Below are 16,011 nucleotides of genomic sequence, written 5' to 3'. Positions count from 1 at the left end.
ATTTCCTGCAATCAAATTTGGTGCAGTTAACCATGAGTTTGTATCTATTGTGTGCTCTTGTATTGTTATGGTTGAAGCTGAAGTATTCATTGACAGGTAGGACATTGCAACGTATGATTTTATATACTATACTTAGATTGGACCAAAGGCGGCATAGTTCTAGTTTTCTAGGTCTAGAATTTCAAGTCTGGTGGCATAAGGTATTCTGCAACAAGTAGAGGAGTGGAGAACTCTTCTTGTGAAATATTTCTGGAGTTTCTCTACTGTATTAATATCAGATATGTAATGCGGGTTCCAGACTGATGAGCTGTATTCAAATATTGGTCTATGTTTCTTTGGTGAATAATCTCAGGAGGTGACCATCCAAGCCCCCAAAGGCACCTCACATCTTCAGTTATGACATCATGAATCTGAATATCTCCAGAGACAATATACACATTGGAGCAGTGGTGGGATTCCGTTAGACCCAGGAGATGTCATGGATTGAGTAAAATGCGGTGAAACTCACTTAACAATGCTCTTCCTTAGCAACCAAAATTTTGGGCTCAGTTGTGGTAATAAGTGAAGGACTATCTCTGCCTTCCTCTGCATGGCAGCCTGGTCCTAATAAACTCCTCTGCCAATTTTCCTCTCTGTTAGAGGTACTGTAAGGTCTGGCTGTACACTTAAGCCAAAAATGAACCAAAATAAAGACTTAAACGGAGGCTTGCAAATCAAAGAAAGATCTGGGAAAAAGTTGCTAGCACATCACAAGAGACATGGGAGGAAAATTCTACAAAATACAGAAAAATGCCCTGTACCTTTAAGATTCTTAGAAGTGGAGTAACTGCATTGTAAAACCCTCTAACTTAGATTTACATCTTTCCTGTACAAGACAAATCTCTCTCTGTTTACCTTTCATTATCTCTTCTCCTATTGTCCATCTAATTGATCACAATTGACCACTTAAGGAGCCTATTAACAGCACACTTCAAAGGTGTCGATTCATCCGAATGGATTCCCAGGGGGGTACATTTCATTCCCAGGGGGTGATGCTGGGGTAAAATGTATCAATCCAGGAAAACAGATGGATTCAGATCGATTTAGATGGGACAATCGTGTGTCTTAATAGGAGAGGGGTGTTACTGGTTGCAGACATGTGTTTGTAATTGTTTTACAACAAGTGAAAGGTTAAGGAAATCTTTTTTACAACAGTGAGATAACAAATGCCTATAGAGTAACTCTGTACTTAATGCGATAATATATTTTACTACATTTCTTTATTTATTAATATCCCCTTCAGCACCAAAATAATCCAGATTCCAGATGATATAAGGTCTCTGGCTGGAGCAGGGGGTTGGACTAGATGGCCCCCAAGGTTCCTTCTAACTCTGCTGTTCTATGATTCTGTAAGGAATCCCTTACAGGGGATTGGACTAAAACAGGGGTATTAAAACTTGACAGCTTTAAGACTTGTGGGCTTCAACTCCCAGAATTCCTCCTCCAGTAATGTTAGCTCAGGAATTCTGGGAGTTGAAGTCCACAAGTCTTAAACTTGCCAAGTTTGACTAGAAGATTACCTCCGAGATCCCTTCCAGTCCTAGATTGCTGTGCTGTTTCAAAGAGTCTTCTGAAGCCAGGGTTTGTGTCCTTCCTTCCTCTCCTTTTTTTCTGTCTCCCTCCCTCCTTCCATCTATCTATCCATTCATCCATATATCTCATTCACTTTCTCCTCCCTCCCTCCCTCTTCCTTTCTTTCTCTCCCTTCCTTCCATCCCGTTTTTCTTTGTCTATCCCTTTTCTTCCTTTCTCTCTCTCTTTTTCTTTCTTTCTTTCCCTTTTCTCTTTTTTTTCTTTCTTCTCTCTTCTCTCTCTCTCTCTCTCTTTCTCTCTCTCTTTCTCTCATTCCCTCTCTCTCTCTCCCTCTCTCTCTCTTTCCCACTCTCTTCCTCTCTTTCTCTCTCCTTCTAAAGCTAGGAGAGGAGACCCACCTGAAACACACACAGGCTTCCAAGTGCCCGGCAGAATTGTTCATTACAAGGGTTCTTCCCAGCCAGTCTCCAGTCCCGTGTTGCCCAAAAAAGCCAGCAGGCAAGGCGGGACTTCCTCCCCTCCCATTTTTGGGGCTGGGAAATTCAAGTGAGGTGTGTGCTGCATCCTGCCCCCCCCCCGCAGCTTTGGGCTAGGCAGCTTTCCTGACTGCCTGAAACCTTACCTTTCTTTCTTCCACACCAAAAAAAAACAAAAAACCCATGAGGCGGCTATAGGCTTCTTCAAGCAGCTTTACTGGGCTTCTCCAATGCACCACTGCCACTGCATCCTACCCACCACCAATGCAGATCCACCCCATTGAGCCCGCTGGTGCAGCACTCCGAAAGAGGTGGCTGGAGGAAACTTTTGGTCCCCAGCCACCCCTTTTTCAGCGCAATCGGACGGCTCCTCCCTGCATTCTCTGCCTGTTTGTTCTATATGGCCGAGGAGGAGGAGAGTAGTCGGCTGGTTGGGGGAGGATTCTCATGCTGAAAAAGGGACAGTTGGACATGTGGCCACCTACTGGCTGGCTGGGCTGGGCTGGGCTGGGCCAGGCCGGGAGAGGCATGTCCACTGGGAGAAAGAAGAAAGCATGCTCCAGGCAGGTGGGCAGGTGGGCAGATGTCCTGGGGCCGCTGCACATGTGCACTGTGCATGTACAGCAGCTGAGGGACATCTGCCTGAGCTGCACCACAGCCACTATGTGGTAGGGAAAGTTAGGAGAGTGATTGGGGCAAGTGATCGACCAGGCAACCAGGTCAAGGGTGTGGCCAGCCAGGGGTTGCCACTGGTTCAGCGACCCATGCCAAATCACTGCTACCGGTTTGCCCGAACCAGTGTGAACCGGTTGAATACCATCTCTGGCTTGTATCAATGGATTCACAATCTCACTGGGACTCACTGCTTTGATTTTCAAACTTCCTTTTTGTAGTTCACACAATATTAATCACTTCTTCTGAGACAACCCACCAATGTTGTTCCTCGCATGTAATGACACACATGACAAAGAAGTGGGTGTGTTTCTTGTCTGCACAATGATTTTACTCATTCCGTTCTTGCTTATTCTGATCTCCTACATCTTTATTACCCATTCCATCCTCATGATCAAATGTGATAGCATACATCACTTATTACTAGTGTCCATGATTTAGTAGCCGTCCCATTTAATGAGATAGATATGCTTCCTTCCCTTGTTATTTTCTCTAGCAAAATGCAGACTTCCCCCTCTAAATATCATGCAATTAAAAAAAAAAAAGAATTGATGGGAATTGAGTCAGTGAAAAAACAAAACTAAGTGGGAAGGCTTCGCCAGAGAAAGGGGATAGAGATGAGACAGGAAGTGCATTTTGAAGGGAAGTGTGATGAGGGTCCAGGAAGTATCCAGAAATGTACAGGTGCAGGTGTCTTCAAATTTTTTCAGGCTATGGAACCTGTTAATTAAAAAAAAGGCTGTAGTGATAGACTTGGTTTCTACAGGACCTAATTTTAAACATTATCTGTCAATCCTACTGCCCTAATTCTCAATAAAAGATCTCAATAAATTCTTCACTTACTTTAAAAAAACTTCTTATGTTGTTTGTTAATTTAAAGTCTCAATCGTTACCTTATTTTTCAGAGGGTGGGGGAGAGAGAGAGAGCAATTTGTTCTGCAAATTAATGTACAGTTGGTGATGCTAACTATAGCTGCCTTTGCTGCCAAGATGTCAATTTTTCAGAATTTAAACCTGAAGAGAGTATATTCATTGAATGTTTAGAAGTGGTTCTAAAACTGTATCATCCACAAGAGCAGGTAAAAAAAATGAAGATAGTGGACCGCACTATCAAAATCTCCCTCCTTTTGTATGTATTGTCCATATTTCTTCTCATTGATCTGTTAATCTTCTCATCACTCCTTATCACCCATCCCCTCCCACTTATGGCTGTATGACTGTAACTTTGTCACTTGTGTCCTTATGATTTATATTGACTGTTTCCTAGTATGATTTGATTGCTTATTGTACCCTATGACTATCACTAAGTGTTGTACCTTATGATTCTTGATGAATGTATCTTTTCTTTTACGTATACTGAAAGCATTTGCACCAAGACAAATTCCTTGTGTATCCAATCACACTTATGTGATTGGATATGTGTGTCCTTATGATTTATATTGACTGTTTCCTAGTATGATTTGATTGCTTATTGTACCCTATGACTATCACTAAGTGTTGTACCTTATGATTCTTGATGAATGTATCTTTTCTTTTACGTATACTGAAAGCATTTGCACCAAGACAAATTCCTTGTGTATCCAATCACACTTGGCCAATAAAGAATTCTATTCTATTCTATTCTATTCTATTCTATTCTATTCTATTCTATTCTATTCTATTCTATTCTATTCTATTCTATTCTATTCTATTCTATTCACATGTACTAAAGTCAGGACTTTAATCATGCTGTCATGACTACCATCTCATCCTTTTCAACTACAAAGTGTTCACCTTTGCTGTTAGTGCACTTTATAATGCCTTGGTAAGACCACACTTGGAATACTACAACCAGTTTTGGTCACCACAATATAAAAAAGATGTTGAGACTCTGGAAAGAGTGCAGAGAAGAGCAAGAAAGATGATTAGGGGAATGGAGGCTATAAAGAACAGTTGCAGGAATTAGGTACGTCTAGTCTAGTGAAAAGAAGGACTAGGGATGACATGATAGCAATGTTCCAATATTTGAGGGTCTGCCACGAAGAAAAGAGGGTCAACCTATTTTCCAAACACCAGAAGGAAAAACAAGAAGCAATGGATGGAAACTAATAAAGGAAATAAGGAACCTAGAACTAAGGTGAAATTTTGTAACAGTGAAATCAATTATCCAGTAGAACAGCTTGCCTTCAGAAGTTGTTGGTGCTGGAAGGGCGGAGCTGGCGTCCTGGCGGTTGGACGGGAGATCTTGACTCTCCAAGATCACCGTCGATATCTCAGGTGTTGGTCGGTCTCCATGGACCTAAACCGTCCCCTAGAGACAGTGATTGATAAGGGCACGTCCTGTTGATCCCAGGGCCATCGCAAAGTCCCTGGTTGATCCAGGGAAAGCATTTTTGCCAGCGGCAGAGAGGCAGCCTCCCAAGCTGCTGAAGCTGGGACAGCTCTGGAATGGAAGAGACTGGAAGAAAGTGTGTCACTTTGGTGAGATGAACTTTTACTTATTATTTCTTGGAGAGAACGCCCTGAAAAAATGAAAGTGGATTAAAAGTGAAGAGGAAAGAGTATAAGCGGCGGTATTAATTGTCAAAGTGAAAGTTTTGTCCTTTCCCCCCCCTTTTTATTGGAATTTTGAATTTGGCAAAGCTGTTTTACTTTTTAAGCTGGACTGGTACTTTTTAATCTTTTTATTTCTGTTTGTATTTCCTTCTCCTTTTTTAACCATCCTTTTGAAAATTCTTTTTTGATTAAGACTCTTCTGCTTGATTTATTTCTCTCCCTTTAAAAAAAAGGGTGGGGGAGATTCTACTTTTTTCTCTCTCTTGTAGTTCCTGGTTGTAGATTGAGGAGGGGGAAGTGAAAGTGAAAGAAAGTAAGTGGCACTGCCGCCAGAGGCTTGGATACATTGTTTCCTTTTCCTTTCACTAGTTTGTGTTACGATTAACGACTCTGAGCTGTGTATTGGAAAAGATAGAGATGAGCATGGCAGTTTCTTTATTCAGGTGCTCATTTCTGAACAGATAGTTGGAGTCTGGAGTTGAAGTTGAAAGAAAGAAGATTAAAGTGACCTTGAAAAATTCTGAGCTGATTTATCAAAGAGCCTTGGATATTAGGCGGCAGAGGCTTATTTATATTAGAATTGCTTTTTACCTTTTGCTTCCCTTTCTACCCACCCACCCCCACTAGCGGGGCTCTTTTTCTCTCTCTCTCTAATTGGATTTTAACTTTTCAAACCAGGAACTAGAATGTAAACCTTTTATTTTGGGGTTTTTTGTTTTTTTTTACTATCAAGAGGAACATATAGAATATTTTTCTTTTTTCCCTTTTTCTTTTTTCTTTTTTACACCTTCCATTGCAAATAATTGCATTAAGGTATACAAGTGCCTAAAGAGTTTATTTTTCCCTTGTTCCTTTGGAGTGGCAACTGTTTGCCTTCAGGTTTTTTTTCCTTTTCCCTCTTTTTTTTCTTTTTTTCTTTTTTCTCTCTCTTTCTTTACAGATAAGCATTACAAGATGAGTAGAAAGACAACAGCTCCAGCTTCTTCGATACCAACCCCCTCACCATCTGGAGGACAACGATCTATACAGACAATATTACAACAGGAAAAAGAGAAAGAGAAAGAGAAGGAAGTGACATGCAAGGAATTCAGAAAATTGACCAAAAAATTGAAAAGACAGATGAAAAAGTGGAAAATATTCAACAGATGATGATGAAATATGAAGACAGATTTAAAAAAAATGAAGAAGAAGATATATAAAGAGATAAGAAAATTGGAGATATTGATATTCATTTGAGCAATATCGAGAAGGACAGGGGTGAATCATTAGGATGGGAAATAGACAAATCAGAATTTTACTTAAGATTTCAAAATATAGAAGAAGGGAAAGGTGAAAACCTTGCTGAAATAATGGCAGAAATATTGGCAGAAGCACTGGAAATAACTAAAGAAAAGATGATGGATGGGATGGATGAAGTGTTTCGTGTCTACACAAGATATGCAATGAGGAATAGAGTACCAAGAGAAGTTCACATCAGATTTACTAAGAAGAATATTAAGACACAGATACTCCAGGTGGTGAGAGAGAAAACACTAAAATATAAAAATAAAGAAATTGTGGTGCTGAAATGGATACCAAGAAGAGTAAGAGAGATGAGAAGAGAAGAGAATATTTATTTTTGACTAAAGAGCTACTTAAAAGAGGAGTAAACTACAGATGGTTGATGCCAGAAGGCCTTTTGTTCACCTGGCAGGAACAAAGACACAGAATTGACACAGTTGGAAAACCTGAGCTATTCTACTTAGAATACTTTAGAGAAAAGGAGGAAGAAGAAAGAAAGGAAGAGTCACTAATTGAATTCCAAGAGGAGTCTATAGCAGTAATTGAAAAAGAAAAAGAAGAAGGTGCAGTAGGTGGTGAACCCAGAGAACAATGAGAATTGAGATCTACTAGAGCAATAAAACCCTCCTATAAAGCTTAACATGGATGAAAGAAAATTGATTATGATTAACATAAAGGGACTTAATTCAGCTATTAAAAGAAGGAAAGTATTTCACAAATTAGATAAATTAAAATTTGATATATTCTGCTTACAAGAGGTACATATTAAAAAGCAACATGAATATATACTAAAACAAGAAAAAATAGGGAAATTATTCACATCGCTGGCACAATCGAAAAAAGAGGTGTGGCATTATATATAAAAGAAACAATTTGGCAGAACTAATTTATACAGATGATGATGGAAGGATTTTGATGGTGGAGATAACGGATAACAGCGATAAAACACTTTTAATTGCAATTTATGTCCCGAATGATAAACAAGAAGAATTTTATAGGAAATTACATACAAAAATAACTGATTTGGACTATGTTAATATCTGCATGATGGGTGATCTTAATGGAATAATTAATGACTAGTTGGACTATAAAACACAGAAAACAACAAAGAAAGTTAAAAAGATACAACCAAAATCCTTCCTCCAAATAACAGAAGAATTTAATTTAAAAGATGCATGGAGAGAGAGAAATGCGGAAAGTAAGCAATATACTTTTTATTCAAATAGACACACATCCTGGTCTAGAATAGATATGATATGGATGTCAGCAGAATTATTGACTAATGTATGACAGATTGAAATAGAAACAAGCACATGGGCAGATCATAATCCAGTATCAGTTATTTGGAAAGGATACAAGAAGAGATCCAGATGGACTCTAAATAATATGATTCTGAAAGAAAAAGACTTTAAACAGAAAATAGAGAAAGAACTTGTTTTCTTCTTCAAAGAAAATAGAAAAGAGGATACATCTTTACAGAATCTCTGGGACACGATGAAGGCCTACACAAGAGGCTTGATAATAGATTATACTAGGAGAAGAAACAGAAAACAGAAAAAGACATTTAAGACATTAGAGGATGACTATAAAAGACTGGAAAAAGACCTACAGAAGTCCCCACAAAAAAAAAAGACATTAAAAATAATATGGATATTATTAAACAAAAATGGGACTAATGGAAAAGAAGGAATTAGCACAAGAAATTAAAAGTGTGAAACAGAATTACTTTGAAGATGCAAATAAACCAGGCAGATGGTTAGCTTATAAACTGAGAAAGGAAAGAGAAGCAAGAAGAATTAGCCAGTTGATAAATAAAGAAAGACAGGTTTGTTATAGAAATGAGGAGAAGAAAAAAATTATACAAGATTACTATGGGAAACTATACTTTCAAGAGAATATTCAAGAAGAAAAAATCAAGCAATATCTTTAGAAAGCGAATTTACCTCAGATACTCAAAAATATTGAAACAATGTTAGAAGGAAATATAACAATGATGGAACTAACAGAAGCTTTAAAAAAACAGAATGCTGGGAAAGCTCCATGTCCAGATGGATTGCCAGCGGAATTCTATAAGACTTTTCAGGAAATATTGAGTTTTCATCTTCTAGAAGTTATGAATGAAGTTATGTTAAAGAAAATAATTCCAAAAACATGGTCAGAAGCATACATTACACTTATACCGAAGGAAGGTACAGACCTGCAACAAGTTAAAAATTATAGACCTATATCTTTATTGAACTCAGACTATAAAATTTTAGCTTCAATTTTGGCAGAAAGACTAAAAAGATACTTAAATAATTTTATTCATACTGATCAAAATGGATTTCTGCCAAAGAGACAAATCAAAGACAATGTGAGAATCATTTTGGATACTCTGGAATATTATGAAGTACACCGTGAAAAGCAAATGGCCTTGATGTTTCTAGATGCTCAAAAAGCCTTTGACAATGTGAGTTGGCAATTTATTTTACTGCAACTGATACAGATGGGCTTTGGTAAGAAATTTATTCAAGCCATTGAAACAATATATCATGAACAAACTGCAAAGGTGATGGTGAATGGAGAATTAATAGACTCCATAGGTGTAAGAAAAGGGATAAGGCAAGGCTGTCCATTGTCGCCTCTGCTATTTGTGTTAAGATTGGAAGTGTTAAACAGGAATATCAGAGAAGAAAAAGAAATAAAAGGAATGAAAATTAAAAAGGAGTATAAATTGCAAGCTTTTGCAGATGACCTGGTATTTATATTAGAAGACCCAATGGGAACAATACCCAAATTAATAGAAAAAATAGAAGAATATGGAAAAGTAGCAGGTCTGAGAATAAATAAAGACAAAACAAAGATATTAATAAAGAATATGTTAACAAGACAAAAGAAAGAGTTGGAAAAAACTTTAAAAATACAGGTCACGAACAAGGTTAAATACTTAGGGATTTATATCACACCAAGATGCAGTACCCTAAAGGAAGATAACTATGTTAAACTCAAACAGCAGATTGCGACAGACTTAATGAAATGGGAAAAATTGCAACTATCATTGATTGGGAGAATATCCACAATTAAGATGAATATACTGCCTAGAGTTTTATATTTATTCCAGACAATTCCTATTCGATTAGGGAAAGGGTTTTTTGAAGATTTAAATAGAATTGTGTTGAAATACATTTGGCAGGGTTAAAAAGCAAGAATAAAATTAAAGCTGTTACAAGATGCAAGTATAAGAGGAGGGTTTGCCTTGCCCAACTGGGAGCTGTATTACCAGGCGACAAGTTTGATGTGGGTAAAGGAATGGATAACATTAAGGAACAGTAGATTATTGACTTTAGCTGGGATGGCATGCCTTTCTCTGGTATAAAGGAAACTAAAACACAGGGGTATTTTAGAAGACATTATATTGGTGAGGCATTGTTTTTGAGCTGGGAGAAGATTAAAAGACAATATTACTTAAAAATTCCAACATGGATATCAACTATTGAAACTATTTCTTATCCAATAATATATAAAAAGGAACAAACAGTTAGATATGGGGAGTTATTGAATGAAAAAGGTGAACTTAAATCTATGCAAACGTTGCAAGAACAAGGTGTAAAAATGAATTGGTTTGCATATTTGCAAATACAATCTAGGTTTGATAAAGACTCCAAGGCAGAAGGTATTTATGATAAGTTGACTGACTTAGATAAAATTTTGATGGGTACTGATGAAAAGGTAATTAAAAACCTTTATGGATATCTATTAGAATTTAAATTGGAGGAGGATCAAGTTAAAGAAACGATGATTGCTTAGGGGAAAAATTTTGGATATGGGATTGATTTGGAAAAATGGAAAAAATTCTGGTCTCAAAATTATAAAATGACAATGTCAACTGCATATAAAGAAAATTTGTATAAGATGTTTTACAGGTGGCACCTACCCCCCAAGGAGACTTGTGAGAATGTTTAAGAATAAATCAGATAAATGCTGGAAATGTCATCAGATACCTGGTACATATTACCATATGTGGTGGACATGTTCAGACGCAAAGACATATTGGACTAAAATCCACACATGGTTGGAAAAAATGATAAAACAGCATATAGACTTTAAACCAGAGATCTTTTTATTGGGAGTCATACCAGACATATACAATAAAGAACTGAAATATTTGATTGTAAATGTCTTAACAGCAACTAGAATTGTATTTGCGAAGAACTGGAAAAATGACAAAATACCTATGCAGAGGAAGTTATCACCATTAACCCTTATTACATTCTTGGCAGGACTAGACTTCCTGTCTCAGGAACTTCTCTGGAGTTTTTTTCCCCTCCTTTGCTGGTACTTCGCTTGTGTGGAGTGACCATTCAAAGTTACAGTGGCACTGAAAAAAGTGACTTATGACCATTTTTCACACTTACGACTGTTGCAGCATCCCCACAGTCATGAGAGGTCAGGCAAGGAGATGCGTGCCTCAATGTGAGTGATATTGAGTTGGCCACACCCAGCCAATAACATGACCACCAAGCCATGTCCACTGAGTCACATGACCACCAAGCCATGCCCACCACCTAAGCCACGCCCACAGAACCAGTTGTTAAAAATTTGAATCCCACCCCTGGGGGAAACCCGAGGGACTTTAGATTTGGGTTTTCCCAGATGTGCCAATATGACATGCCTAATAAATCAGTATTTTGAGGAATATGCCTGCCTTGGAGTCTTGATTCCATTGGGGGTGTTTCTTGGAACCCTGACAGTATATTGATATGATAGCCTCTTCTATGTAGTCTTTCTGCTATCAAAAGATAGAGACAGATACAAATAGATAAATAGAAAGGGGGGTTTATTTGAGGTTTCAAAACAAGTTGAATATCATCAAATTCAATCAAAACAAGTTGAATATCATCAATCCAAGTGTTATTTAAAAATAATGATTGTTATTTAAATAAGCCAGGGCTAGCTTTAAACTAAGACAGGTTAGACAGATTTAGGGTGCCAAAATTTAGGCACTACCCCACATCCTCCCACTGAAAATAAAGACCACTAGAAAAACAGTTGACATTTTTTTAAAAAATAGATTTTATTGAATTTTTATTACATTAAAAACATAAGTAATATATCACTCAATAACAGCTATTTGTAGTGCGTATCATATGACAATAATTTGTGCATTATTTACAGGTATTAATTTATGCGTAATTACATTCTTATTCGATCTATTACTTATATTTAATAATTACCTATCCTTAATCTATCTCCGATCTATCCAGCTATACCATTGTTCCCACACCTTATAAAATATTGAAACTTCTTTATCTTTTAAACTCAGCATTAATTTATCCATTTCAGCACAATTCATAACTTTTTGTATAACCATGTTCTCTGCGGGTATATATGGCTGTTTCCAACCTTGGGCAAAGGCAATCCTGGCAGCAGTCAATATGTGTAATAATAAGTATTTTGTGCTCTTTACATATTTTTTTGAAGATCCCCAATAGGAAGAGTTCTGGTTCTAGATCTAATTGTTCATTGGTGATTTCCTGTAGCCAATTTTTGATTTTAAGCCAGTATTTTCGAGCCTCTGGGCAAGACCACCACATATGATAACATGTTCTCCCCCTTTTTTTACATTTCCAACATATAGGATTCATTTTAGGGTACATTTTCGCTAATCTTGAAGGTGGTAAGTGCCACCTATAGAACATTTTATATTTTCTTTGTATGCTGCTGATTTTGTTAATTTGTGATTTCTGTTCCATAAAGTCTCCCAATCTGATAACTTTATGTTGTGACCAATATTTTGACCCCATGCAATCATGCATTCTTTCACTACTTCTTCTTCTAATTCTATTTCCAGAAGATATTTGTAAATTTTGGTAATATTTTTTTATCTGGGCCTAATAAAATTTTGTCTAATTGTTGTGGTTTCAGGTATATTCCATGATCCTTTATGTCCTTTTTATATTGGCTTTGTATTTGGAAATAAGCCCACCAGTATACTCGTAGCCCTTGATCTTGGAGCTCTTGTATTGTTTTTAAATTTCTGTGAATATCCAATAAGTTGCTAATCCGGACTCCATCTTTAAAAGGACAGTAACTTTGGACTTCCAATAAGTAGGGAAGTATTGTTATAACTGAACTCCTGTGAAGATTGGAAGCAATTTTATTCCCTGTGATAGAAGCAGAAGTATATTGAAGCCAGGAGTGATAGAAGCAGAAGTATATTGCAGCCAGGAGTGAATGCTCAATACAAATCTGAGTCTACACAGTAAAAATATAAACTGTTCGAATTGCCAGTGCAAGACGTGCCTCTTTCTCTCAAAAGCAACAAACTTTGAAAGTGTATTTAGTTAACTAGGAGGGGCCCAGAAATCTCATTCATCAAGGGAAAACAAAAACAAAAAGTTTCCTGTGCCTCCCTGTGATCTGTTCAGTTTGTCTCTGTTGAATCAAAGTCTGCTTGCAAAAAGGAGAGAAGAATAGTTGGTTTCCTCTGTTCTTAGAAGTGAAGCCCTTCCTTCACTCGGATAAAACCCATTGAACATTGTGTTACAACTTCCTGTTTACAGAGTAATAGCGATCTGCTATTACAAAGAGCAATAAATTCCTCTCATTCAGTCAACTACAGCTGCTAGTAAAACAATTAACCCTTTCCTTGCAGACTCTTAATACTACCTCATTACTTTAATCAAACACTGATTAATTCATTACCTCAAAACTTACAACTTTTCTACCTCATCACCTATATCAACGATTAGATAATCAATTTCTATAAAATATTTTATTAATGGTTTAATTGATTTATTGTTTTAATTGATTAGTGTGATTAGAGTGTTAAGTGCAAATAGTATGATTACTGACTAGTTTAAAAGATCAAGATTCATGTAATTTAATTGAATAGTAAAATCAATGATTTAGTGAATTTAAATGAAGAGTGTGCTTAATGATTAGTGTAATTAATTGATTAGTGATTAGAGTAATTAATTGATTAGGCTGTTTGTTGCTCAGGAATATTATCTGACTAGTGAGATTACTGCAATTGATTGTTTGATGTGATATTGGCTATATAGATTACCCAAAATTGTTCCTTTAATTAATTCAATCAACGTACTATCTTAACAAACCTACCATGCCAAAAAGAAAATCCAACGCCAAACCACAACCTAAAGAGAAGATAATCCCCACCAATGGACCACAAGACTCCTGCACATGCCTTAAATGCTACAAAAATCTAAAGGATAATGAAAACTCCATCAAATGTTCTCTGTGTAAAAATACACTCATCATGACTACTTGGGATTACCTGAGCAAATGATTCAATACCTAGAATCATCCAATGAGTTTCCATATTTCTGCAAATCATGCAGACCCAAACTGGATCTGTCTGAAAGAGTTGATACCATCGAAACCATTGAAACCCTTAACACCATAGTAGCATCCCTGGACGCCGTAAAAGAAAGATTATCCAACCTTGAAAAAAAAGACACAACGCAAAAACCTGAACATCCAATAGCTACAAACCACATCTCTAGCCAACAACCACAACCCAATCCAAAACCCAATCCACAAATAAACACAACCCAGACAAATATTGATATCCCAATCCTCATTCAGAGAAGCCGTTGAGCGTGAACGGAAACGTCCAAACGCCATCTTATTTGGTCTAGAGGACATCAATGTTAATGATGACATCACAACTGTCGAAACATCATCAGTGATTATCAAGCATCAACCATCTCCGCTGATGAAATACTTGACATTTCCCGCATTGACCGAGAGCTCAAAAACAGAGACGGCTCTGTGGCCCACGCTTGTGCAGGGTCATTTGCAAAAATGAATCAAGCAAACGTAAATTCATTTACACTATAAATTCACTCGCCAAAACCAACACCAACCATAAGAACCTCCGTTGTCGCCCTGACCTAACCATACAGCAATGTGCCCGCTCCCGTGTACTCCGCACTGAACTCAAAAACGTCTAGACAATGGAGAGAAGGACCTGTACATTGACTACCATGCTGACTGTATCAAAAGTAAGCCACACAACCCGCAACTCGGCTTTAACCCTCAACCACAACCCTACCTCAACCGATCCACCATCACCCAAGACTAGGCATGCACGCCCCTAACTACCTCAATTCCAACTACTACTGGCCTTAAATGCAAACTACTCAATGCAAGAAGCCTCGTGAATAAAATACCTGAATTTTTCCTCCTACTAAATATGGCTAAATTTGATATTATATTTGTCTGTGAAACATGGCTCAATGCATCTCTCCCTGACTCCATTACCACAGTAAGGGACTATCATGTTTACCGATCAGATCATGAAATTCGTAGAGGAGGTGGTGTTGCTATCTTCTATAAAAAGTCCTTACATCTAAAAATATCCAAGTTACCCAGGAGCTTGCTCTTCCTGAGACCATCATCTGCGAACTATCCTTAAACATCACAATTTGATTCTTACTATGTTACAGAGCACCTGATTATGACATTGAACATGTAAACAAGCTAAATACATTACTAACATGGGCTGCATCCTGCCCATACCCTTTTATCTTTCTTGGTGATTTCAATCTACCTCATATTGACTGGACCCTAAATGAATGTACAACTGAAATCATACACACAACCTTCCACAATGCTATTACAAATCTGGGACTGGAACAACTAGTAACCAACAACACTAGACTAAACAACTGCCTCGATCTCATCTTCTGCAATAGTTTGAATTTAATTTACGGAATACAAACTAAAGAACCCTTTTCCAGCAGTGACCACAATATGATTGACTTTTGTCTCAACATACGCCCACACAAAAATCACCACAATGATGTAATCCCCAATTGTAACTTCAAAAAGGCAACTATGATCTTATAGACAACGATCTCTCATCCCTTGATTGGCAATCTCTATTCACTGGATGCAATACTGTTGAAGACCATTACAACATATTTTTACTTGAAGTCAAAAGAGTCATCAAACTGTATGTACCAACAACAACTCAGAAAACAAAACAAAAAAGCAGATTACCCATAACAATAAGGAAACTTCAATCCAAAAAGAGATCACTCTGGCGGAAAAATAAATCTGGTCACGTTGCCAATTTCAAAAGCCGATACAAAAATTTATGCCACCAGATAAAGACTGAATGCACCAATTATCACATTAAACAAGAGGAAAACCTTCTAAGCACCAATTCCACCCGTGCTTTTTACAATTTTGTAAACAACAAACTAAAAGACTCAAGGTCCATCCCACCCTTGATAGGACCTGATGGTAAAGACTGCAACGATGACACCATTAAAGCCAACCTCTTTAACACATTCTTCGGCTCAGTATTTGTAAACAGCAATGGATGATGCCCAGTATTTCCTAGCCGTACCACAGATAACAACAATGATCTAATACATATCGATTTTACAGAAGACAATGTTGAAAAAGCACTACGCAATCTAAAACCATCTCTATCTATTGGACCGGATGGAATATGTGCCTACTT

This window comes from Notechis scutatus, chromosome 2 (genome assembly GCF_049901735.1).
Source record: "Notechis scutatus isolate UNSWTSFEM ecotype Mainland chromosome 2, rNotScu1.2, whole genome shotgun sequence".
Classification (NCBI taxonomy): domain Eukaryota; kingdom Metazoa; phylum Chordata; class Lepidosauria; order Squamata; family Elapidae; genus Notechis; species Notechis scutatus.
This window is presented reverse-complemented; position numbering follows the sequence as displayed.